Here is a 23,990-nt window from a genome sequence, read left to right on the forward strand (position 1 = left end):
AGCACTGGCAGCAAGGAACTGGGGTACAATACCTAACAACTTCAGTGGCAGCAATTCAAGGACACATGCCAGCTTTATGTACTGTGGAATCTGCCCTACTTATATTGATCTGAAATTTAGGCAATAATGAGAAAAAGCACATGGCCTTGACATCTCTCTAATAAGGGAGATGCTCAACTTCTTCCTAAATAATGTTCAATAGCCTTTGTTGCTATGCCCTGTTACAATTGCTCAGATATGAAGCTCCATGTAATGTTTTCCTTCCCCGGCTGGATGTCTCCCGGTCCCATAATAAAAGCGGATGCTGGAATCTGAAACAAAAAACAGAAAATGCTGGAAAATCTCAGCAGGTCTGACAGCATCTGTGGGGAGAGAATGGAGCCAACATTGAGTCAAGATGACCCTTTGTCAGAGCTAAGAGCAAAGAGAAAAGCAGAGATTTGTACGATGAGATATGTACTATGGGAATGTAAATGAGAATACAGAGGCTGAGAAGGTGCTAAAAGTGTCCATCAAGTGATCAGAATGTGTGAATGGCTGAACAGAGGTACAGATGGCATAGGGACTGCCTGGGGATTCTGGCAGTTACACTGAAAGGGGGCAGTAAGGAGAGTTGGAATGGAGAAGTGGAAAAATGGAAGTGAGAAAGGTGGATGATTAAATGGATGAATGAGATGAATCAAAATGAAATACAATAAATGGAAATGGGGTGAAGATGGAGGATAGAGTTCAGGCTCTGAAGTCGTTGAACTCAGTGTTCAGTCTGGAAGGTTGTAAAGTGTCCAATCAGAAGATGAGGTGCTGTTCCTTCAGTTTGCGTTGGGGTTCACTAGAATATTGCCCCCCCCGCCTCCCTCTTTCAGGGCAAGTGCCAGAATCCCCAGGCAATCCCTATACCATCTTTATTCTACCATTCACACATTCTGATAACTTATTGAACACTTTTAGCACCTTCTCAGCCTCTGTATCCTCATTGACATTCCCATTGTCCCAATCCACTCCCCCCCAAAATGGCCACCCTCATAGTATAAATCTCTGCTGATTTCTCTTTGCTCTTCGCTCAGACGAAGGGTCATCTCGACTTGAAACGTTGGCTCAATCCTCTCCCCACAGATGCTGTCAGACCTGCTGAGATTTTCCGGCATTTTCTGTTTTTGTCTCCCAGTCCTAACTCAGTTGGGCACGGAATGGGAATAGAGTGAGAATTCAACAAATTTTATTCCCCACGTCAGTGGCAGAGTGTTGGTGTTGCAGCATTCAGCACTGTTGTGCCAAAATTCCTCATCAACAAGGTGTGTTGCAAGCCTGCCTTACTTTGCATTTATTATTTATGCATCTCCTACATGCCTCAGATGGGGAACAGGAAAAATCAGACTTCCGAGACCTTGTGATAACCAGATCATTAGGACCTCTGAAATGAAGTTGTACAAGTCTGTGCATGAATTTTCAGCGTCGAGTTTTGAAGTCAATTATTTCAACTGGAACAATCTCTTCTGCATCAAGAAAATTAAATCACCTGTAGGGAAAAATCTTAAACTTTCAGTAAGTTCAAAGAAACTGTAAATACAGGAAAAGTGGAAAGAAAGTGAAGTGCAGAAACAAGTCAGAAAACGATGGATGTATGTATGTGTGCAGCAATGCAAAATAATAAAATTCGCAACAATTTTTACATAAAGCCTGAGAAATAAAATTAGTGTTTAAATCCTTTAATATACCCCAAGATCACTTCAGGGTGACAAAATAATTCCTTTATGATGCCTTTTGTGAATCAAGTGTCAATACTCCATTGCCAAATCTCAATTCATGAATGGGACTTGATTTGATCAGTCACCATGCATTATTTTCACAGTATTAAAAACATATTGTTTTCAAGAAGGTGAACTCCATGCTGATGACTACATATACAAAACTGGAGGGGTTTAATCCGAGTATTTTTTGGGAGCTTGGATACATTGGAATGTTATTTCTGAAAAATTTAAATAGTTATTTTTAACGCATTCCTCCTTTGGTATTGTTGTCAGACTGTAAGACATAGGAGTGGAATTAGGCCATTCGGCCCATCGAGTCTGCTCCACCATTCAATCATGGCTAATATGATTCTCATCCCCATTCTCCTGCCTTCTCCCCTAACCCTTGATCCCCTTATTGATCAAGAACCTATCTATCTCTGTCTTAAAGACACTTAATGACCTGGCCTCCACAGCCCACTGAGTTCAACAGATTCACCACCTTCTGGCTGAAGAAATTCCTCCTCATCTCAGTTTTAAAGCAGCGTCCCTTTACTCTCTGGTTGTGCCCTCGAGTTCTAGTCTCTCCCACGAGTGGAAACATCCTCTACATGTCCACTCTATCTGGATCTCTCAGTATTCTGTACCGTGGTGGTATCTGTTCATATTTTGCTTTGGTTAGAGGTAGGCTAAAAATGTAACTTTATTAGAAGCAGTAGATAACTATTCTTCTGACTGGTACAAAGGAATGCCATCAACTCAATAGAATCCTGTGCAGAACTTTGGATGGTTCAGAGAATAATGAGGGTGCAGTATAAAGATATTTGAATCACAAGATTAGTAGTTTTATTATTCAGTTACTGCCATCTAATTGTTGACACACAATTATAAAGCAATATTTTAACTGAGTGTTTCAAATAAGCTGAAAGACTGAGCCTTTAGGGCATACAGATGTTTAGACTGGAGTCTAAGAGGATTGCTTGGGGTGTCCATAGAGCAGACAGTGCATTGAGAATTCTTTGTTCTGTATTTTCAGTCTTTATTCACACAGTGGCACATTATCTGTTGCTGTATGTATTCTCTTTGTTGATAGTATGATTTTCTTTTGCATTGGGCATACTGCATTTTGCAAGTCGACATAGAAGATCCCTGAAAGTTGCCAATATCTACAGGCAGTCTCACACATGGAGAAAAGTTTGAAAGAAGCGGTTCCAGGAGTTCTACATTCTAAACCCTTATAGTTTATATCCTTAAAACTTATAGCTATGAAAAAAATCTGGTGCATAACTTATCTAATCTAAAGGTGTATTGTGAAATTTGGACCGAGCACTATTTTTATGCACTTGTTTTTTTCTCCTCCCGAGAAGGTGCATAATCTTTCTGGGACTATGGATTCAGATGCTAAACTGGCTGTCAGTACCCCAGTACCTTACATAGGATATACAGTATTGACACAGGACATTCAGCCCAACTAGTCCATGCTGTATTAAAGCTCTGCTAAAGCCTCCTCCCATTTTTCCCTCTAAATTGTTTATCATAACACTCAATTCTCTTCATGCCCTTATTGCTCACACGCTTGCCCACCTTTCCCTTAAAGAAATTTGCCTATTCTTAGTAGTGAGTTTTGCAGACTGTTCAATTATTGTGGGCACGACAGACCATACCCGTTGGAGTCACTGAACAACAATCACTGGGAAACTTCTTTGCTGCTGTTCTGCTTTTAAGGGAAGGCCTCAGAGGCCAATTATAGGACCACAACTGCCTCCTTACATGAGCAGAACTAACTCAGCCAAAAACCAATAATTTAAACGTCAAGTCTGCTCAGTGGTAGCACTGAGTCAGAAATCATAGGTTGAAAGCTCATTCCAGAGATTGAAGGACAAAATCTTTCCTAACACTTCTGTGCAATACTGATGGGCATCTGCATTGCTGGCTGTGCTGTCTTTCAGATGAGGTACAAAGCTAAGACTTTCTCTGCCTATGCAGGAGGAGATAAAAGATTTAATGTGTGATGATAGTGGTGTTACTAATATTATATATAGTTCTTTGTGTTTAAGGGGAATGTTTAAAAATACAGATTTATGCTATAGGTAGTTGGTATGTCTGCAAGGAATACATCTCAGATGCTGGGAGAGAAGGATAATTATTCATTTTAGCCATGTAGTGTTTACTAATATACAGCTAATGACTTTTCTTTACAAAAAAAGATCTCCTGGGGTTTTTGATTAAAGGAATGGAATGTGGGTTTAGGTAGGCAGGGCCATGTGATGATGTGGTTAATGGGAGGAGCTAGATCTTTAGCAGAGAAGCAGCTTTTCTGTTCTGGTTGGGGTTTGTTTGAAGACAGTTCTGCAAACTGCTCTGAAACTTATTTTCTCTCTGAAAGCTTCAAGACTGTCTACACTCGATATAGCAAGTATATTTATGGGTGCTAACTGCATTTAAAATAACATTGTATGTCTGTAAGAGGAATGTTGCTTATTTGGAACTGAAACAGTGATGAGTTAAAAATTAAGTTCCTTTCATTTTGTTCAATTGTTAATAGTTAAGCTGCTTCATTTGTTAGAGTTTGAGTTAAACTGTGTTATTAAATAAAGTTCATATTACTATAAAAGGTCCCTAATTTGACAGTGGAACTGCTCCTGGAGCAAAGTATCCTATCCTTACATTTATGCCAAAATAGAAAAATTATTGGGGTTTAGTCTGGCTTCATAATATACATTAGGGTTCTGGTCCAGTACCCTGACACATGACACTACTTAAAATGAGAGAAGAGGAATTTTCCTGGTACAATGGCCAACATTAAAATTTCACCAATCATTAAAACAAATGACCTGGTCGAATACCCCATTGGCTAGTCAGATTTGCACACATCACTCGTTCCTTTCAAGTCAAAAAAAACTTCATTGGCGATGAAGCACTTTGAGACATTCTGGGAATGCGAAGCAAAGGTTTTCTTTTAAGGTTTAAGATCATTGTTATTTGTTTCAGGTTATACTTGCACCATGAGCATCCCAGAACATGGATCTTGTACAGCCTGTGGTTATTCTAATATGAATCTACCAGATTTACTAAAACTGGTCTCTAAAAAGACTCTCCACCACTCGCTCTTTCCCAGGTGTTGCCAGCAGCCAGATTTTGTGAATCTGGCGAGTTTACATTGGACATGTAAACAATTACTGACACCAATATAGCAGTTGCTGTAAACTACAGTAAGATAGAGGGGCACTTTTATTTGCATTATTGGTGTTATTTGTTGGCACCGAATATCATGGCATACTCCAGCAAAGACATCTCATATAATTGATAGGAGAGGCTAACCTGAACTTGATGATGTGTGTAAAAGAACTGTAATTTGAATAAAAGCTCTGCAAACCACTCAAACGACACTTGATTTATAACAGTATTACTCTAGTTAGCTTAGTACCTTTTACACAGAAGCAAAATATTGCGGATGCTGGAAGTTTTGATGAAGATCACATTCCTGAAATGTTAATTGCTTCTATCTCCACAGATGCTGCCTGATCTGCAGAGTACCTCCAGCATTTTCTCTTTTTAATGCAGCATTGTTTCTTCATATGTTATAAAACTTGGAGAAGCAATTAGTTACATTCAGAGGCATGGTGGCACAATGGTTAGCACTGCTGCCTCGCAACGCCAGGGACCCGGGTTCAATTCCCGGCTTGGATCACTGTCTATCCGGAGTCTGCATGTTCTCCCTGTGGCTGCGTGGGTTTCCTCCAGGTGCTCTGCTTTCCTCCCACAGTCTAAAAGACGTGCTGGTTGGGTGCATTGACCATGCTAAATGTTTCCTCAGTGTACCTGAACAGGTGCCGGAGTGTGGCAACTAGGGGATTTTCACCGTAACCTCATTGCAGTGTTAATGTAAGCCTGCTTGTGACTAATAAATAAACTTTAAAGCTTTAAAAATAGCTTGTTGAAATATCTGTATGCCAGGTAAAGCAAACTGAGATTTTGAATACAGCATGCATATTCACAAGTATGCTAATTTTTTTCCAGTTGCTTTTTGATTTTGGTATTGAATCTGTTAAAGGGAAAGGGGAAATGGCAGTTTGTGTTTGTACAAAAGTAGAGGTTGGCTTTCTTGAAATTGATGGATTTCCACAGTAACTAATGAGAAAGGAACATTATATTCAGCACCAAGAGATAAACTGTTGTTAGAGTTATGTGGTAGAAGACAATGTTGTGTAGTTACTCAAAATGTAATTGCAATTTCACAGCACATTAAACCTAACAGCACAGCCTGAAGCCGACTGGAAGAGCTGCTGTTGAGATCTAAAAATGTAACAGAGACCTGATATACCAAATTGCTCAACATAAGTCACTCTGCAACAATGCAAGGAAAGGGGAAAAATATGAAAGGGTGAAGAAGTAACCCACGAACACCATAATGGTCATAACATACAAGAGTCAACACTTAGGTGGTCACTAGCACATTTTCCAATAGAAATCGCTGGGAACTCCAAGCATCACTGGAAACTCTTGGTATTTTTTCAGAGACTGAGAGTGCAAAGGGCAATAGCACCATAAAATGCTATCCCATCTGAGATCATCTAACTCAACAGAGGCCAAGAGATCAATTTAAAACAAAACTGTTCTTGGGACTTGGGTGCTGCAGTTCAGACTGCATTTATTTCCCATTCCTACTTTACCATTTGTGGGCTTCTCCTGGACCTGCTGAAGTTTCTGTGTAGATAGTAGCTTCACAGTAATAATAAGTAGGTACTTCCAAGATTCTAACCAAGTAACACTATATATCCACATCAGAATAATATGCAACTTGGACAGGAAACTGGGAAGAGAAAAGTGGGTGGGGAAAGGTGTTGCATTTCTGCTCTTGGTGGCAAATGTTACTGGGAAGTGAGGTACCATTTTAGGGGCAGTAGTTAAGCGTCAACCATATTGTTGCGGAACTGAAGTCACATGTAGACAAGACAAAGCAAAGACAGCAGATTCTTTCCCTAAAGTATTTTCACGAACCAGATGATTTTATGACAAATCTGATATTTTGTCGATTACCATTCTTGAAACTAACTTTATTTCAGGCCTATTTAATTAACTGAATTTAAATTCCCCGGATGCTGTGGTGGGATTTCAACTCATCTCTGGATCATGATTCACGTCCCTGCAAGTAACATAAATACTGTGCTATCATATCCCAATCATGATAAAACATTCACACAAGAAACTGAGCAAGGAGAATATCCTCCCTCTCATCCCTACCCAATAGTCTGAATATAGGTGTCTGTGATGCTTGTTCAGTAATTTGCCTAGTCGGTGTCAGACAAACACCTTTCAATAATCATGAACATTAGTCAAACATATACATCATTACAGGGAAACAGATAGTTCTTCAAGAAAAAGTGAGACATTTAAACTGGTCACAACACTAGCAAGTTATAAGCTCCCAAAGATTGATCAAAATGTGCAATGTTTTATTAAATGAAAAGTGCTCACACTCTGAGCAGCAATTACTAGACATTTGACAACTGGTGGAGTTAAGCTCATCCAAGCAACAAGAATTCTCTAAGGCAGAAAGAGTTGGGCAGATTTTTCTTTCCAACAACATATCAGTTCATCTGATCATGCTTTAAAAGGGAAACTCTTTCATAGAATAGGGCTTGATGGTGTGAATTAAACTGGACCTTCATAATCCTCCATTCCCAAGTGTCCATTAAGTGTTGGTGAACAATCCATTTGATATTTGATTCAATTTATTGTCACATGTACTGAAAAGTATTGTTTCTTGCGCACTATACAGACAAAGCATACCGTTCATAGATATGGAGAATAGATATGGGGAGAAGGAAAGGAGAGGGTGCAGAATATAGTGTTACAGTCATAGCTAGTGTGTAGAGAAAGATCAGCTTACTATATGATAGGACCATTGAAAAGTCTGAGGACAGCAGGGAAGAAGCTGATCTTGAGTTGGTTGGTACATATTTTCAGACTTTTGTAACTTTTTCCCGATGGAAGAAGGTGGAAGAGAGTACATTTGGGGTGTGTGGGCCCTTGATTATGCTGGCTGCTTTCCCAAGGCAGTGGGCAGTAGACGGAATCAATAGATGAGAGGCTAGTTTACGTGATGGACTGGGCTACGTTCACAACCTTTTGTAGTTTCTTGCTGTCTTGGTCAGAGCAGAAGCTATACTAATCTGGAAAGGCTGCTTTCTATGGTGCATCTGTAAAAATTGGTAAGAATCATAGTGGACATGCCGAATTTTCTTAGCCTTCTGATACTACCTTGAAGTAAAATATAATACAAAATATTTTTAAGAAATAAAGGTAAAGTCCCAGATGACCATAGGCTGCTCTGCCCTTTGAGGGGGAGAGCTGACCAGTAGTGATTTAACCTGAGAATCACCACACCTCATGCGAGGGGCAAGGTTGAGAAGACGAGGCTGACATGAATGATCTCAGCCAGTACAGGAATTGAACCTGCTCTGTTGACATCGCTCTGCATCACTAACCAGTTGTCCAACTTAGCTAAACTGACCCCCATTCAATAAATAACTTACGTTTATATAGCACCTTTCACATCCTCAGGATAGCTCAAAGCCCTTTCATCACTGAAGTAATTTTAAGTGTTCTCACTGCTGTAATGCACAGCAATGATCCAAAAGCAGCATTCGGTAATGACCATAAAATTTGTCTCAAAAATTTTCATTCTTGGACAAGTCTTGACCAGAATCATAACTAAACTTTTTTTTAAAAAAGAAAGCATATGAACACCAGTTCTGTTTAATTCAGCTTTGCGATTCTAGAACATTATACAATCACTAAATAGTGATAGTGTGCACAGATAGACATCAATCAGATGTTTTGATCATAGAAAAGATTGTAGTTGGACAGTATATACCATACAACTAATTGAATGTTAACAGTATTTTTTTAAATGGCCCAAAGAGAAATGTTTATAGGGCCTTTTATAACAAAATCATAAACCTGTTCTGAAAAATTAAACGACTCCCCACCTATTATGAAAACATGTTTGACACATCTTTTGTTATTGGTCCCCCAACACAAAGTGCAGATTGTTCATCTTGGAATACACATCACTTAATACAAAAATCAGCCCTCTTTCAATTACACTTGGTTGTCCCTTGCGAAATACATAGCACAGGGAGTGACATTGTGAATTTTACACCAGCATGATGTAACCACGCCTGTTCCTTTCCCCCAGGGCTTCTCGTGGCCATCACTGGAGACAGGATGTCTGATCCTGCTGTGTGTTGTGCAGATGTCAGTGGTGGAGATTAGTGGCATAGCAACAGGCAGCTGCACTGCAGTTTGATACTTCCAAGATTCAGCCTCAAAGGCCACCAAATTCATTGGTTTATAATGTACTCTGCTTATATTGGCCAGCAATACTCAAATCTAATATTGAGCTTGATTAGTATTGATTCTGGAATGGATATCTCCTGCCTATACATATTTGATTTCGATTCTACTGTTTAATTGCTACTCTCCTGATTTTGCTTTAACCTGTCTTCTATGCAATTTCTTCCTTTTTAACCCTTTTTGCTCAATTTTTTAATTTGGCATACTTTTTCCCTCAAAACAATTCATTAAGCCTTAATTTTTCTTCACTGAACTTTAGTCAAATCCAAGTCTTTTCAGTAAAGTAACCCAAGTCTCCAGACATAGTTGTGTTATAGAATCCCTACAGCGCAGAAGGAGGCCATTCAGCCCATTGAGCCCCCACCGACCACAATCTCACCCAGGCCCTATTCCTGTAACCCCACATATTTACTCTGCTAATCCCCCTGACACTAGGGTCAATTTAGCATGGCCAATCAACCTGACCCGCACATCTTTGGACTGTGGGAGGAAACCGGAGCACCCGGAGGAAACGCATGCAGACACATGGAGAATGTGCAAACTCCACACAGACAGTGACCCAAGCCAGGAATTGAACTGTGAGGCAGCAGTGCTGCCGTTATCAAGGAGGGTGCCACGTGGAGTCCTTGTGCTTCTCCACAAAGAGGGTGAAGATGCGTGAAGTAGCTTATTGATTGATTTTGTACCCTTATGAGTAATTTTAGGACAGTATTCCGCAGTAACTTTGGACAACAATCTGCCTATCTCCACAGTCAGAGTAAGGTGCCAGCAAAGGCACAAGCTATGCTGTAGATGCATGCATGCATTTGACTAAGCAAGTTCTTATCATTTCCGTACAATCACATTGCTAAAATCAAGTGAACTCCCGTCATCTCTAAGGCACAGTGCACTGCCGGGAAACACCGAGTAAAAAAAAAACAGAATTTGTGATTTTAATTATTAATCCTGGTCAAAAAGCAAGCAGTTCACTTCTGCAGTCTGTGATCCACAAGATAGGAAACTTTAAAATGTATATTTTAAGACAAAATTGTTTTATGATAAATAAGTTGTTGGATTTTTGGAAACAGTGGATAGTTACATCAGTAATTTACATAATCTATTTCTAAACTGTCATTTATTGGAATCTCTCAAAATCAACACTGCTTCTTCCACTTTAGGTGCATGCAGCATTCATTACAAGCTATGGTTTGAATGAATTCCGTGTGACTGTCATTTGAGAGTTTGTTCCTGTCCCCAGATTGACATTGCTAGCTTCTGGCCCCTCTATCCAAGCAGAATTGTAGCCCACTCAGACACTGTGCTCAGAAAATACCGTGGCTGCTTCAAGCTACCCTTGGTATGCAAATACCATGTACTGCGACATACTAAAGTTCTACCAGTCCTTTGCATTGCGAGTAGGGGGTCTGGCCACATTGCCGCAGAACAGTCCCAAGCAGTTGGATCGTGCTGTATCACCGATCCCTCATGGAAAGGTTTATGCAGAAAAACATTTTTGACCACAAGTCCATTAGGTAGCGGTCTGCACGGAATGTCCTAATGGCCCTGCAGGAAAATATGGTAGGTGCTGTCAAATGGTTCCCTCAGCAGACTGTCAAAGTCATTTGGCAGAATACCTCATGGCCAGAATTTTAAAACGTCAGATTCTTCCTACATGCCCGGAGTCTCACCCCCTCTGCATGTTGTCCTCAAGGTGGCTGTGGTGGGAAGGAGATTGTTGTCCACTTCCTTCTGGAATGAGTAATGGGTCTTGGTTTGCAGAGTGGATTTTGGTTTGCAGGCGGATTTTCTCGATCTCAAGAAGCTCTGGGAGGCAGAACTCTTGTGCTCTATGGTCTGTTCTGTGACCAAGATAAACATCAACTATGGCTGTAGGACCATCAACTCAGTGAAAGATGCTCATTGGTCAGCCCAGAACTTGCTGGTTAAAGTGCAAAGAGTTGTTCTCGATTAAATGTTGCAGACTGGCAGAATACAGGGTATAGGACTATGTGCTGAGGGACACAATAAAGCTTGGGGCAGTTGCTGCAGAGGCGTGATGGGGAAAGGTCGCTGTCCATAAGGCCTTTCAGCTGTAGCACACGGAGTGGCTAGAAACTGTGTAAAACCCCTCAAAGAATGGATTTTATGAATATCAAGAATATTTGAATGTTATTGAGGGATCTCAATAACATGTTGGAGAGAGAGAGAGAGAGGAAAGACAAATTCTATAGCACTTTCTGTCATCTTCAATTTGGAACATTTTGTCTTCAGGCTGTATACCTGACATGGAATGAATAATGTAAATATCAAGAGTATTGTAATTGTGCAGAGGCCGTATGGAGATGTGTTGAATTTTATTGCACTCTGTAATTTAGCTGAAATGTTTTGTAGTGTACTTATAAATTTTGTGAATTAAGTGCATATTTGGAAAGAAATACTTGCAAAATATCAATTTCTTTCAGATAATGAGCTACATGCTCAATCTCTGTGGAAACTGTGCTATTAAATGGACCCAAGCTGCCCAATCCAACTCAAAGCAACTGTGCTGGTATTCAATAAGCTTCATTTATATAATACTACTATTGCATGCACTGATGAGCAGTTAGATGTCAAATTTAAAATTCTTCGGCCAGTTAGCAGCCTCCTCATCAGTCTAGTATAGGGTGTGAGATTGAAGCACAGGTCCAGGCACTTGTCAATTATATGCACCATGGTTTGCACTTTGCCACAGTTGCACAGAGATGAGTCATGGTGTCCCTAACGGAAGAGGTTATTGTGGCAGGGTCCAACTCCGGTGCAGAACCTGTTCAGTTTCACCCATTCACTATGCAGGAGGTTGAAGCCTGGGATTTCCAATGTGGGATCACCAATCGGGTGCTGATTCTGGGCTGTGCTGTTGAATTTGCTATATAATGATTTTAAGGTACAGTTGCAAAAGAGGAGCAGAGGTTTTGTTGTGGGAGGTTTATTAAGAGGCAACTAAAATTTTAAAGAGCTGGGTTTGAGTTTTTCTTTTTAAAAAGGCAAAACATTGGCGAATGGCGGGAGGTTCATAGATTCATAGAGGTGAATAGATCATAGTATCCCTACAGTGCAGAAGGAGGCCATTCAGCCCATCGAGTCCGCCACGAACCCAATCCCACCCAGGCCCTATCCCCGTAACCCTTTGTATTTACCCTAGCTAGTTTGCCTGACACTAGGGGCAATTTCGCACGGCCAATCAACTTAACCCACACATCTTTGGACTGTGGGAGGAAACCGGGGCACCCAGAGGAAACCCACGCAGACACAGGGAGAACGTGCAAATTCCACACAGACAGTGACCCAAGCCAGGAGCTGTGAGGCAGCAATGCTAACCACTGTGTTGTCCATTGGGGGTTGGGGGGAGGGTTGTGGCAGAACATGTGTTAATGTGAGATGTTCCATGGCAAGGACAAAATGGCTGAGGACTGCCACAGATAGTGGAGAAAAGGGGAGGAGGGAGGAGAACAGGGGAAAAAGGAGAACAGGATGTTACAGTCAGAGGACTGGAAGGCAAATTAAGTTATAAGGCTAGAGAAGGTTGCTGAGGGAAAGTGGCTTCTGCTTCTCCCAGCAGATTTGGAATATCGTGTCCAGTTCTGGGCATCACACTTCAGGAAGGACGTGAAGGCATGAGAGAGGGTGCAGAAGAGGTTCACGAGAATAGTTACAGGGATGAGGAACTTCAGTCATGTAAAATGATTGGAGTAGTTAGAACGGTTTTCCTTGGAGAAGAGAAGATTCAGGGGGGTTTTGTTAGAGGTATTCCAAACCATGAGGGGTCTGAACAGAATAGATAGGAAGAAACTGTCCCATTGGTGAAAGGATTGAGAACGAAAGAGCACGGATTTAAGATAATTGGCAAAAGCAATGGTGAGATGAGGAATTAATTTTTCATGCAGTGAGTGGGTAGGATCTGGAATGCAATATGTGAGGGTGTGGTGGAGGCAAGGTCAACCGAGACGTTCAAAAGGAGATTGAATCATTATCTGAATAGGAATGAAATTGCAGGGCTTCAGGCAAAAGGCGAGGGAGTGGCACCAGATGAATTGCACCTTCAGGAGGCCAGCACAGATACAACAGGTCGAATGGTCTCCTTCTGCACTGTAACCAGTCTTGGACTCTGTGATTACACAGGTGCTTGGGTGGAAAGAAAGTGTTTAAACATGATTCTGTGGCCATCAGGATGCGGAGCTAGTCTTTTAATGCTAAATTATATTTGTTAAAGAGGACAAGAATTTTAAAAGTTTGACCTGTTGAGAGACAAGGATATAGGCCATTAGAGTGGTAGCACCTTAGTGCAGGACAGGAGCAGGGTGATAAGATTTTAGGCAACTTGGAATAAAGTAAGGCAGCTCTAGGCAATAGAAATGGGAAAAAATTGAGTTTAAAACCTATTTTTTGGGAACAGCTCACTAAAGCAGCAGGACAGATAGATAAGGTCATTAAGAAGGCAAATTGTACATTTTCCTTTATTAGCCAAGGCATAGCACAAGAGCACGGAGGTCAGGCTAGAAGTGTATAAATATAAGTTAAGTCACGTCTATAATACTACATACAGTTCTGGTTACCACATTATAGGAAGGATGTGATCACACCAGAGATTGATAAGAATAGAGCCAGGAATGGAGAAGTTTAGCTAAGTAAAATTGGACAAGCTGGAGTTCTTTGGAACAGAGAAGGCTAAGTGGAGATTTCATTGAGGTATATAAAATTGAGGGGTCCAGGTAGAGTGAATATGAAGGACTAATTCCCCTTCATTGAAAGGTCAATAAACAGGATGCACAGGTTAAAGTATTTGGCAATAGTATTACCGGGAACTGAGAAGAGGGTGGTGAGGCTCTGAAACTCACTATCAGAAAGGGTGGTTAAAGCAGAAACTCTCATTGCAATTAAAAGTGAATATATATACACACCTGAAGGGCAGTAACATGCAGGAAACAGAGCAAGAGCTGGAATATCAGATAAGGCTGTATAGCTCTTTTTCACCTGGCACAATCAGGATGACCGAATAGCCTTCTTTTGTGCTGTAAATTTCTATGATTCTGAACTTTCACATGGCCTGATTTAACTTGCGACAAGGGCCGCAGAGGAAGATGAATTTGTGTTGAGCAAGTGGAGATCACAGCAAGGGCCAGAATGGTGGCTTTGGCTTTCTTAATATTCAGCTGATGGAATCAAATGGTTGACTTACAACAGTGCAGAAGTGATTGTCGAACAAGGGAAAAGGTGCAGAGTCATTACTGCACACATTTCAACTGCGCATTTGAACATATTTCAGGTTGTTAGCAAGCTGACAATTAAAGAAATTCTTGCTCTATTGTATACAGAACAAAAGGATCAAAAATATCAACATTGATTCAACTGGTTGAAATGCTGGTTTTGTCCATTTTCTGGTCTGCTCTACATTGTACATTAGTGTGATCTGGCCTATAGCAGTGGAGAATTCAGAACCAAGAAATTTGTTAAGTTCTCTTTAGTAATGATCTAAACATCCCTGTTTAAAAATAAGAGGTCTCCCATTTATAACAATGTCACCTAGTTTTATGTCTCCCCCACAAGACGAAACATCCTCCAGGTGTCCACTCACACAAGTCCTCCCAAGATCTTATATGTTTCAACAAGATCACCTCCCATTCTTCTAAACACTAGTGGGTATAGCATCTAACCTGTTTAGCCTTTCGTCATAAGACAACCCCTTCATCCCAGCAATGTATCCAGTGAACCTTTTCTGAATGGTTTCTAAAGCAATTGTATGAGTCCGAAACTGCACTCAGTACTCCAGATCTGGTCTCACCAAGACCCTCTACAACTGTCAGAAAAGCTTTTATATTCCATTCCTCTTGCAATAAACACCAACATTCAATTTGCCTTCCTGAATGCTGTACCTGCATTCGAACATTATTGGATTCATGAACCAGGACACCTAGATCCCTCTGAACCACAAGGTTCTTTAATCTCTCGCCATTTAAATGACATGCTGCCTTTCTATTTTTCCTGCCAAAGTGAACAAGTTCATATTTATCCACACTATACTCCAACTGAATTTTTTTTGCCCATTCACTTAAACTGTCTAAATCCATATAGAGTCATAGAGGTTTACAGCATGGAAACAGGCCCTTTGGCCCAACTTGTCCATGCCGCCTTTTTTTTTAAACCCCTAAGCTAATCCCAATTGCCTGCATTTGGCCCATATCGTACCCTGTAACTATCTAAATGCTTTTTAAAGGACAAAATTGTACCCGCCTCTACTACTACCTCTGGCAGCTTGTTCCAGACACTCGCCACCCTTTGTGTGAAAAAATTACCCCTCTAAACACTTTTGTATCTCTCCCCTCTCACCTTAAATCTATGCCCTTTAGTTTTAGACTCCCCTACCTTTGGGAAAAGATATTGACTATCTAGCTGATCTGTGCCCCTCATTATTTTATAGACCTCTATAAGATCACCCCTCAGCCTCCTACGCTCCAGAGAAAAAAGTCCCAGTCTATCCAGCCTCTCCTAATAACTCAATCCATCAAGTCCCGGTAGCATCCTAGTAAATCTTTTCTGCACTCTTTCTAGTTTAATAATATCCTTTCTATAATAGGGTGACCAGAATTGCACACAGTCTGCCAGACTGTCTATGCAGACTGTCTACCTCCTCTTGACAAATTATTTTCCTCCTTATCTTAGTATCATTGATTGGCAAATTTAACTACCATATATTTGCTCCCTTCATCCAAGTTACTGATAGAGGTTTTAAACAGTTGAGGATCCAGGATTGATCCTTGTGGCACTCCACTAGTTACAGCTGCCAACCTGAAAAATACCTCTTTATCCTTATTCTTTGCTTCCAGTTAGCCAACAAATCCTTAAATCATGCTATACCCCCAACACTCCTGTGCTCTTATCTTGCATTGTAACCTTTGATGTGGTACCTTTTCAACTGCCTTTTGGAACTCCAAGTGCACCACACGTTCCCCTTTATCCACCTTGAATGTTAATATGTCTAAATACTTGAACAGACTAGTGAAACATTATTTCTCCTTCACAAATAATGTCATTTTTTTTGGCAGAATCCAATGGAGTACCTCAAATTAAATTTTCCACCAAAGCTTTCATCAAGATTGCAAGTGGCATGCAATGACATGCACAAGAACAGGTTCCAGTTCACCAAAAATCAAAGGAACCAAGAACATAATGAAAAGTTCTCATGTTTAGTATATAGCTGATTTCCTGCGGTGCTGTTCAAATAACATCAATGTTTATTCTTCCATTTTACATGAAAGATTGGTTGTTGGTCACATCAATGCACAGCTTGGTGCAGTAAATGTAGAATCATCCAACAGTCTCTTTTTGAAAGGGTCCCTTCACATGCACTAACTCTACCTTGCAAAATATCTTGCGATATTGTGAGGATTGGAAATGGCAATATCCATATTTTCGTCTTTCCTTCAGTGGTCAGTAGTTGCTTCTGATTTTTTCGGAGATTTGGGAGACCGGTAGGCAAATGAGTGATTGTAAAATCAACTGTTATTTTGAAAATGCAGATGACAATACAATGCACAAACAGGATTTTTAACTGACTGGTTGGATGACTGAGTGTGGTGGAAAAAAGGAGCAAGGCTTGCCCGAGACTGTCCTCTATCCTCTTGTAATAACAATCACAATAGAGGAGAAACAAACTTGCCAATTCCTGTGAATCTCTTGAAATGAGTTTTGAAGGGATATTCACTTATGATGTGATAATGCAGCATATAGACAGTTCTGAACATTCTCACTTTCAAAAGGAGACCTCCTATTCGATGAAAATGTTAATTATGTAGGTGACAAATTGCATTCTTGACAAAATGGGTTTATAACATAATCCCCTAACCACAAACATTAGCGGGATTAAGAGGATTGTTAGGCTGATATTTCTTTCATAGTTGGTGGCCAAATGAGGTGCAGGCTTCATTTACTCAACCAGTAACTAATGCGCATTAGACTCTTCTTTACTAAGTTAGAAATCCATCCGTTTTTAGTTAAATGGTTTTAAGACAGATCTAAATCAGCACCTGCCTCATTCCTCCGTTTTGATTTGATTTGTCATATGTATTGGTATACAATGAAAAGTATTGTTTCTTGTGCGCTCTGCAGACAAAGCATATGGTACATACGGAAGGAGAGAGTGCAGAATTAGTGTTACAGTCATAGCTCGGATGTATAGAAAGATCAACTTAATCTGAGGTATGTCCATTCAAAAGTCTGATAGAACATAGAACATAGAACATTACAGCGCAGAACAGGCCCTTCGGCCCACGATGTTGCACCGACCAGTTAAAAAAAAAAACTGTGACCCTCCAACCTAAACCAATTTCTTTTCGTCCATGAACCTATCTACGGATCTCTTAAACGCCCCCAAACTAGGCGCATTTACTACTGATGCTGGCAGGGCATTCCAATCCCTCACCACCCTCTGGGTAAAGAACCTACCCCTGACATCGGTTCTATAACTACCCCCCCTCAATTTAAAGCCATGCCCCCTCGTGCTGGATTTCTCCATCAGAGGAAAAAGGCTATCACTATCCACCCTATCTAAACCTCTAATCATCTTATATGTTTCAATAAGATCCCCTCTTAGCCGCCGCCTTTCCAGCGAAAACAATCCCAAATCCCTCAGCCTCTCCTCATAGGATCTCCCCTCCATACCAGGCAACATCCTGGTAAACCTCCTCTGCACCCTCTCCAAAGCCTCCACATCCTTCCTGTAATGTGGGGACCAGAACTGCACACAGTACTCCAAGTGCGGCCGCACCAGAGTTGTGTACAGTTGCAACATAACGCTACGACTCCTAAATTCAATCCCCCTACCAATAAACGCCAAGACACCATATGCCAGTAGGGAAGAATTGTTCTCGAGTCGGTTGTCCTCAGACTTTTGTATCTTTTTCCCAACAGAAGAAGGTGGAAGAAAGTATGTCCGGGGTGCATGGGGACCTTGATAGGTGTTCCAGGGTTGAGTGTAGGGCCAGGGAGATGGCGTCTGCTATAGACCTGTTGCAGCAGCAGGCGAATTGTAGTGGATCCAGGCAATCTGGGAGACCGCAGTTGATCCTTGCCATGACTAAGCTTTCGAAGCACTTCATAATGATGGATGTCAGAGCCATCGAACGTTAGTCATTAAGGCACGCTGCCTGGCCTTTCTTTGGTAACGGGATGATGATGAACTAAATGAACAGGATAAACCAGTATAGAAACGACATGCACAACAGTGTTGGGTGAGGCACTGTAACAAGGCACTCAGTTGTTAGATACAGACAGCAAAATATGTACTCAGCAAAGAACGCCAAAGTGGGGAGGACAATGTTGAGGCTATCCTTTGCTTCCCGTAATAAAATTAATAGAAAAGCAAGAACGTTAAGTTAAAAAAAAACTGGAGGAAATGACGAGCAAGCTTAAAACAACAGTTGAAAGATTACATGATGACAGGAAATCATAACTAATAAATAATATGGGATGAATGAATATATACTGTGGCTTGCTGCTCTGCTTCAGGTTCAGGGCTGGCTACCTGGATCTCCTGCTCTCTGTCTCGCAGATGGCTGTATACCACCCCAAACAAACTGCTGTCTGTGATGTTCACTCATTTGTAGGGAAGCCCTGTAACCTGATCTCAAAAATGTCTTCCTCTTCCATGTGGAATCATGAAACACATTAGCCTTATACCTAGGTAGAAGTGCTAATTAGTTATTTCCGACCTCAATTCCTTTACATTTTAGAAAAAATATCTAGTTTACAACACAACTGTTTACAACCCGATACCAACAACACTTTTGAGACTTTGAGAGGCTTGGAGTCTCCTCACAGTAAACTTAGAGACTGTTGACATTGCCTCCATTCTCAAATACCTTGTACCTTCTTCTCAGAAAAGTAATCTAAACCTTCCTTCGATCCCCAGCAGACAAACCACCCTGGGCGGGATTTTCCGGCCATGCTAGCCCCAGGACCGAAAAATCCCACTCGAGGTTAACAAACGTTTACATGATGCTGTCCTGCCCACTACAATTCCCATGGTGGGCGGGATGGGAAAATTCCACCTCCAGGCTCATTGTCAGGCAAACTGAATAACAGCTCACATGACTCCTTTCATTTGCCCAAACTTTAAAAGTTACAGTCCCAAAATATAATCTTATAAACCTGCATCAGGATTCCAGGTAGCTCCAAATTGTGTTGGGCAATATTTGCTAGAGGTAGTCCTACAATGCTTCATTAATATACCACAGGGAGTTTAAGTTTAAATCCATGGTGGCACAGTGGTCAGCACTGCTGCCTCACAGCTCCAGGGACCCGGGTTCAATTCCCAGCTTGGGTCACTGCGTGGAGTTTGCACATTCTCCCCATGTCTGCGTGGGTTTTCTCCGGGTGCTCCGGTTTCCTCCCGCATCCAAAGATGTGCTGGTTAGGTGCATTGGCCATGCAAAATTCTCCTCAGTGTACCCAAGCAGGTGCCGGAGTGTGGCAACTAGGGGAATTTCACAATAACTTCATTACAGTGTTGATGTAAGCCTACTTGTGACTAATAAATAAACTTTAACTTTATCTTTTAAATAATGGTGTCCAATGTGATTCGCCAAGTGGCTAGTTGATCTGTTGGACCCCATTGATATTTTTTAAACCTACCTTATCTTAAAACATTTAGAAAACAATGTTTCTCCCCTTCCCACTCTAAATGTGAATTCATCTTAATTAGGAGATAGTTCTGTGGATCCTTGTGTCTGGATATATACAAAGCTCTCTCCCAAACAGGATAGCGAGAGTTGCAGCAACAAAGTTCAGCCTTGCTGCAGTTCAAACTGCAGCAGTCTCCAATCAATCGCTTCAGCCTGAACGTTGTGAATTTGTCATTCAACAGATTAAATTAATTTAAAACATTTAGTATTAATGCTGCAGACTTGGGAATTGCTGAAAGGCTACAAAACTCGAGGGGCTCTGGCTATAAGGCAGGTGAGTTCTTTAGTGCAGCGGCATTACAATCTGGTGTTTCATTATTTAAGGGTACTTGGCATCATATTGAGACAGAGAGATCAAGTGAATTTATGCTTGATCTCTGCTTTGTGCTAAATCTCAGCCAAAGCATTCGGTCAATTGCCTTCTGTTGCTGAGTTTGGACAGCGAGCAGAAACATCAAATGAAAGAAAGGTGAAAAAAGGCAATTCAGAATTTCTGCTCCTCATTCCAGTAACTCTGTCTAGGCTCAGACAGGAAGAATGGCTACGTCACACAGTTGATAATTGTAGGATTACACCCTTGTTGAAATCAGCACTTTCACAAGTGGAAGGTTCCAGCTAAAGCAATTATTCAATGCTTAAAACTATTACTTAATCTTGTACAAGGAAACCCCTCAATGGTTTCGTTGGAATTTACAAATGATTCACAAAAGGATTAAGTAGGCCTCACCAAGACATTTCATTACTTCTTCTTTCTAAATTCACAGTTGTACAGATGACATCTCAATTCCTACAAAGTCCTTCCACAATTTTATAAAGGTTCCAAATATAGTCAAGGGTTCTGGTTTCTGTTGGTTAGTTGGCATGCTGAAATGTGACAACTTGATATCTACTGTTCTTCACAACCGCAGCCTTTTAACAAGTTTGATTTTTCAAAACTGAACAAACAGGAAAAGCAATAAAGACCCTCAAGGTAGGGTAGGGTGGAGGAAGAAAAGGACAGGCTCCTTGTCAGTTCTACACAGAGGAAGAACAATAAAATATTGAGACTAAAATAGAGAGAGATATTCTATTGTAAAGTGGAGAACATTTTAAGAGCACTCATTGCATCATGATGACTCTGGAGGTTACAAAAATTGGCCCATGAAGCTGTTAAAGACAGTCAAAGCACATAAGTTAAATGGCAGAGAAAATGGTTAATGTAGTATTGGTGTGACCATGACAGATTTATTGTTTTTGCATCAGAACTGAGAGGGCAGCTGAGGAGACATTATTCAACAATCTTACCTTTGTTAGAGTTAAAACTAATGGATAACCATCTGTAATTTTATGATTTTGACCAGTCAAATGAGTATGGCAAAGTAATGGTTATGTAACTGAACTAGGAGCATAGAGTTTGAGGAAATCCAAGTTCCACTGAGACAAGCTGTGAAATGGAATTCACTAAAATGACCATGGAAAGGGCTGAATTGTCATTATACTTTGCTGGGAAGGGAACTTGATATACCTACCTGGCCTAGGTTACACACAAATCATCCATTCCACTTGGTCAGCACCTGCTCATGAACCACCGAGTTGGCAGGAAAGTGAGCACTATGTGGCATTGTTCTCATCGCAGGGACAAATAAAATAACCCAAGCACTCTGACTGATGACATAATGGTATCTTTATTTACCGAGCACGAGGTTCATGCAAATACCTCCATATCAGCGTAAAAGAAAACTACTGCGGGGAAATCAAAGCAACAGCTACCCATAATGTAGTGAGCAAAATCAAGAGCGTCAGATAACACTGAGTTAGTTGATCCCAAGTGAGCAGTGGCTGGGTTTTAGACTGGCCTCTAGGTCAAAGGAGGATGGTGGAAAATCAATCAGGGTTTCTTCACTTGACTGCAGGACTGTGATCATTGCTAAAAATGATACATTCATGGATGTTAGGCGCTAACAAAATCATACACAGTTATGGTATTCTCTATGATTTCATAATGTAAACTATTAAATGGAAAATGTTTTGTTTCTTCCGGTCAATAATGAAGTGTGGTCTTGGCTCAAAATGAAAGGTAGAGTTCCAGTCCAGGATTTGAACACATATACAAATGCAAAGAACTGCAGATTATGGAAATGTGAAATCAACAGGTCTTGAACACAGACACATGGCAATGCTACAGTGAAGGAGGGTCTTTTTCAGACCAGATAGTAAATGGATACCTTGTTTTACTTTACTGATGAGTGCAAAAGATCCCAAGACAGCATTAAAGGAACAGCAGCAAATTCTCCCTTAACCATTTAATGCGTGCTGCTGCTGTTGGGTAACTCATTTGCTCTTTGTGGAATATTGCTTCACAGGAATTGGTTGCTTTGTCTGAGTATATAACACCATTTACACTTCAATATGGTTCATTAACTGGGAAGTTTTTCTGGATGTCCTGAGGATAATATGATATTTTAAAAATTACTTCTCAAAATCAGAAATTTGCAAAAACCTTTGAAAAGCCTGTCTGAGAGCTATTTGATGGCCATTTTAGCAAATTATTGTTCCAGGCTTTCAGCAGAAATCCATCTCAACGTTCATGTGAGAGGCACCACTTTGAGGGTTTGAAATATTCAACTTATTGGACTTTTGGTGGAATTCCCGCAATTTCCAGAACTTAAAAACAGTACACTTCTAAAATCTAAAAAAAAGCTGATTGCGATGAAGGAAAATGGGTGAGGTATTGCAGTAGCAAGATACAATAGAACCGTAATTGGCAGTTTCTCCAGGATACTACAGAGCAAAAATCACGAGGAAGAATCAAAGAATCGAATTTCCCAACGCAAAACAATACCATGGCCACATTTTCATTGTGTTCATTCTAATTTGGTCCACTTCAATCAGAACGATACTTTCCTTTTTGCTTCTGCATCAAGCATTAGCCATTGTGTTTCATACTTGCAGTTTGTGCAAAAACTAAACTGAAACAAGTGATCCACCAAGTTACTACACTCAAGAAACATGTTGTAAAGAAGTAAAATCTGCTCAGGAGGAATTCCCTAAATCAACCATCTCCAACCGTATACAGAGACAGGGGAAAAGAGAACTGAAAATATTTCAATACCACTGTGTCTACAGGGCAAGTCATCTAGCCAAATTGTCATTTAAATAAAGAACTTGCATTGATCTTAATTGCTTCTAGGATATCTCAAGGCACTTCACGGCTGATGAATTATTTCCCAATAGTTATAGTTACATCAGTAAATGTGGCAGCTAATTTACATAAAGTTCTGCAAACAGTTGATTATTAATTTCATTGCTAAAGTTTGTACTGCAGAACTACATCAAGTTTTCTAAGGTATTGTCTCTGGGGCTCTGAAATTAACTCTTCGACATTGCTGGTCAGATACCGAAATTCTAGAAATGTTGAAGGGTGTTTTATTTTAATTTAATTTCTCAGATCAATAAGGTTCTTGCATATTCAGGCTTGAGTTTATAGTTTAAATATTATGCATATAGTACATATGATAGTAAAGTACATTTTTTTATTCATTCGTGGGACATGGGCATCACTGGCTGGCCAGCATTTATTGTCCATCCCTAGTTGTCCGAGAGCAGTTGAGAGTCAGCCACATTGCTGTGGCGAGCATCACATGTAGGCAGACCAGGTAAGGTCACCAGATTTCCATCTCTAAAGCACATTAATAAACCAGATGGGTCTTTTTCTGACAATCAACAATGGTTTCATGGTCATCAGCAGATTCTTAATTCCAATTTTTTTTTAAAAAACAGTACTTTCAGCCTCACCAGGACATGAATAGGTTGGGGAGTCAGTTCTGAAATTAGCATGCAGGTTGATCAGATGTCTTTACAAATTCAAGGCATCAGTACAGCACTTGCTGGACATTTCTAGTCATCAGTGATTACACCTCCCAGAAATTTAGAAACCAGTAACCAACTGCATGTCTATATTGCAGTTCCCACAGTACTCACTTGGTTATTTTATACCTAAACTGGCCAATGCTTTAGGGTCAGCCTTGGCTCAAATGTTACATGGTCATTATTCTAAAATGGATATGTACTTCCTTCTCCAACAACAGGATAATATTACTAAAGTACAAGCAAAAATTAACAATGTCAAACATGTCACTACAGACATTATAAAAGCCTGATTACCACATTCTTACAGAGACTAACTGTGGTTGCACAGTCTTTAGGATATGCAACTATTCGAAAATCA

The 23,990-nt window shown here is 40.5% G+C and overlaps 1 protein-coding gene across 5 annotated transcripts in view; it reads right to left on the reverse strand.

Annotated features, from left to right (window-relative positions):
• Window positions 1–23,990, reverse strand: part of net1 (neuroepithelial cell transforming 1) — a 135,149-nt gene that overhangs the window by 26,195 nt on the left and 84,964 nt on the right. The window lies entirely within an intron of this gene.

The sequence above is a fragment of the Mustelus asterias genome, chromosome 19 (assembly GCF_964213995.1).
Source record: "Mustelus asterias chromosome 19, sMusAst1.hap1.1, whole genome shotgun sequence".
Taxonomy (NCBI): domain Eukaryota; kingdom Metazoa; phylum Chordata; class Chondrichthyes; order Carcharhiniformes; family Triakidae; genus Mustelus; species Mustelus asterias.